This window comes from Schistocerca cancellata, chromosome 6 (assembly GCF_023864275.1).
Source record: "Schistocerca cancellata isolate TAMUIC-IGC-003103 chromosome 6, iqSchCanc2.1, whole genome shotgun sequence".
In the NCBI taxonomy this organism is placed as follows: domain Eukaryota; kingdom Metazoa; phylum Arthropoda; class Insecta; order Orthoptera; family Acrididae; genus Schistocerca; species Schistocerca cancellata.
Genome location: NC_064631.1, coordinates 417,890,531 through 417,894,378, shown reverse-complemented (window position 1 = coordinate 417,894,378; position 3,848 = coordinate 417,890,531). Strand labels below are relative to the sequence as shown.

Genomic DNA, 3,848 nt, shown 5'->3' with positions numbered 1-3,848 from the left:
TGTACATAGATAAAGGAGAGAAAGGGACAGAGCGAATGAAAATAGAGATAATACTAATAATCCTCCATTAGTCTAATTTTTCGCCTGTCTTATCACGGATCAGGCAAGAACTGGGAGGGCCTTACTTTACTGTATAGACTTAGGTGTAAAGGTGAAGGGATCTTAAAGACAACAGATACACCTCTATACAGACAAGACATTACACAGAGATAGCGGCTAGCTGCACTGATAATCTATTCTGAGATTAAAGAGACGGCAACTTATTATCCGAACAGTTAAAAATGTTTGGAGAAAAGAGAACCAGTTGCATGAATATCAAAAGCATAGATGGAAACCCAGTTCTAAGCAAAGAAAGGAAAGCAGAAAGGTGGAAGGAGTATATGGAGGGTCTATATAAGGGCGATGTACTTGAGGACAATATTATGGAAATAGAAGAGGCTGTAGATGAAGATGAAATGGAAGATATGATACTGCGTGAAGAGTTTGACAGAGCACTGAAAGACCTGAATCGAAACAAGGTCCCGTGAGTAGACAACATTCCATTAGAACTACTGGTAGCCTTGGGAGAGCCAGCCCTGACAAAACTCTACCGTCTGGTAATCAAGATGTATGAGACAGGTGAAGTACCCTCACACTTCAAGAAGAATGTAATAATTTCAATCCCAAAGAAAGCCGGGCGCTGATAACCTCGCTGTTGTGCGCCCTAAAACACTAATCATCATCATCCCAAAGAAAGCAAGTGTCGACAGGTGGGAAAATTACATAACTATCAGTTTAATAAGCCGCCGTTGCAAAATAATAACATGAATTCTCTACAGACGAATGGAATAACTAGTAGAAGACGACCTCGGGGAAGATCCGTTTGTTTTCCGTAAAAATGTTGGAACACGCGAGGCAATACTGACTCTACGACTTATCTTAGAAAATAGATTAAGGAAAGATAAATCTATGTTTCTAGCATTTGCAGAGTTATAGAAAGCTCTTGACAGTGTTGACTTGAATACTCTCTTTCAAATTCTGAAGGTGGTAGGAGTCAATTACAGAGGGTGAAAGATTATTTAAAATTTGTGTAGAAACCAGATGGCAGTTATAAGAGTCAAAGGGCATGAAAGGGAAGCTTCGGCGCTACATATACTAAAATTGTAACGATGCAGGGAAGATTAGCATGGCCCTTGCGCAAGGATGACACGCAAAATTGTGAAGTGTTCCACATTTTTTTCATCCTGCGGACACTTATTTAAAGAGCTAGAGATCTTCACTGTAGCCTCACAATATATATATATATATATATATATATATATATATATTCACTTATAAAATTTGTTATTAAGAATCCGAACGAATTCAAAAGTAATAGCAGTGTACATGGCTACAACACTAAGAGAAAGGATGATCTTCACTACTCAAGGTTAAATCTAACTTTGGCTCAGAAGGGGATAAATTATGCTGCCACAAAAGTCTTTGGTCATAAGCATTTAAAAGGAAATTGAAAGAATTTCTTAATGGTAACTCCTTTTACTCATATGATGTATTTTTGGATATAGTAAGTGGTAATTTCCTCAACCCCCAACACCCCCTCACCCCACCCAAAAAAAATTAAAAATATTAAATGTCATGTAATATTTTGTGTAGTGTAATATCTTACATAGACACCTTTTATTAACCTGACACATTCCACATCATTACGAAGTGTCGTATTCATGATCGATGGAACAAGTATTAAAAAAAAAAAAAAAAAAAAAAGAAGGGAGTGAGACAGGGTTGTAGCCTATCCCCGATGTTATTCAATCTATATATTGAGCAAGCAGTAAAGGAAACAAAAGAAAAATTTGGGTACGAATTAAAATCCATGGAGAAGAAATAAAAACTTTGAGGTTCGCCGATGACATTGTAATTCTGTCAGTGACAGCAAAGGACCTGTAAGATCAGCTGAACGGAATGTACAGTGTCTTGAAAGGAGGACATAAGATGAACATCAACAAAAGCAAAACAAGAATAATGGAATGTAGTCGAATTAAATTGGGTGATGCTGAGGGAATTAGATTAGGAAATGAGATGCTTAAAGTAGTAAATGAGTTTTGCTATTTGGGGAGCAAAATAACTGATCATGGTCAGAGTAGAGAGGATTAAAATAGAGACTGGCTATGGCAAGGAATGTGTTTCTGAAGAAGAGAAATTTGTCAACATTGAGTATAGATTTAAGAGTCAGAAAGTCTTTTCTGAAAGTATTTGTATGGAGTGGAGCCATGAATGGAAGTGAAACGTGGACGATAAACAGTTTAGAGAACAAGAGAATAGAAGCTTTCGAAATGTGGTGCTGCAGAAGAATGCTGAAGATTAGATGTGTAGATCACGTAGCTAATGAGGAAGTACTGAATAGAACTGGGGAGAAGGGGAATGTGTGGCACAACCGGACCAAAAGAAGGGAACGGTTGGTAGGACATATTCTGAGGCATCAAGGGATCACCAATTTAGTATAGGAGGGAAGCGTGGAGGGTAAAAATCGTAGAGGGAGACCAAGAGATGAATACACTTAATAGATTCAGGAGAATGTAGGTTGCAGTAGGTACTGGTAGATGAAGAAGCTTGCACAGGATAGAGTAGTATGGAGAGCTGTATCAAACCAGTCTCTGGACTGAAGGCCACAACAACAACAACAACATGGTACGCACTGATGTTTGAGAGCACAAACACCCTCCTCCACCACAACGTTCCACTAAACATACCTGATGAAAAGAAATCGTGCTGATCAAACAAACCAGCGATCGCGAGACGCTCACCGTGCACAGCCCCTGTCCGCAGCGGCCGGGAGAGAGACCCACACCCGAACGCATGCGTGCATAAAATACAACCGTCGGAAACAATAAATTGATCTACTGGGAATTTGACATCGCGACTGAGTTTCTAAAAGTTCTGTAGAATTCCTAAATTGGTTCTCTATGCTACATTCGGAAAGAGGGTGGAAGGTGAGTGATACAATAGAGACAGTAACAAATACCACTGCAGAGCATAACCCACTGCGATATACACGACACACTCAAACCACGATCCAGTCCATAGCAATAAGCTGTCATTGCTAGATGTCAGAGATCGCCGTCAGTCGGGAATATGATGTCGCGAATGGGTGTTTTCAAGCACAATAGAATTCCTAAATTGGTTCTCTCCGCTATATTCGGTAGAAGGGAGCAAGGATCCAGTGCGTGATAGGATACAGACAAGAGCAAATACCTCTGCAAGACAGTGTCCTCTGTGATGTGTTGAGAAGTACTAAACACGAAACACTTAAATCACAATCCAGTCTGCAATAGTAGTAGTTGTCATGACTAGATGTCGGAGATAGCTGAAAACACTTGCACGCACCGCGTGTTCCTGTCCACCAGTGCTGTGTAAAGATGTCGGTGTAAATTACCGACGCAGCTGCAGTCGTGGACGCACGTGTATGCCAGCGTGCACCACCCCTAGCCATGGAGGGCATCCGAGTATGATTGGAGCGGTAGGAATTCGGATGTTATCAATACCTCCAGCACAAACGTCATTCATTTTGAATCTCCTCTCGTGTAACACACACAAGTTCGCTTCTTTCGCGCTCACCCAGTACACTGGCCACTTCCCCAGCCCTCGCTGCCGTGGGGAAAGTCAGACAGATCGACACATTGTTTGTACCCGTCACAGGCTGAGTTATTCCGGCACTTTCGGTTGCCGACTCCTCGTAACCACCGCTTCAGCCAGCCGCAGTGCACTACGAAACAAGCCGCTGCAGCCTGGACATACACAGTAGTTCTAAACAATACCACCCCGACACAGACCCTCTAGTTGAAATTGTCTACTTTGCTCAATCAGAGGCAACG

General features: G+C 41.3%; 1 non-coding gene across 1 annotated transcript; it reads left to right on the top strand.

Annotated features, from left to right (window-relative positions):
- Positions 1-1,113: 1,113 nt before the first annotated feature.
- LOC126090329 (U6 spliceosomal RNA) lies at positions 1,114-1,217 on the top strand. Its single transcript, XR_007521174.1, has one exon. It is a non-coding gene; the product is annotated as a U6 spliceosomal RNA (small nuclear RNA).
- Positions 1,218-3,848: the final 2,631 nt, after the last annotated feature.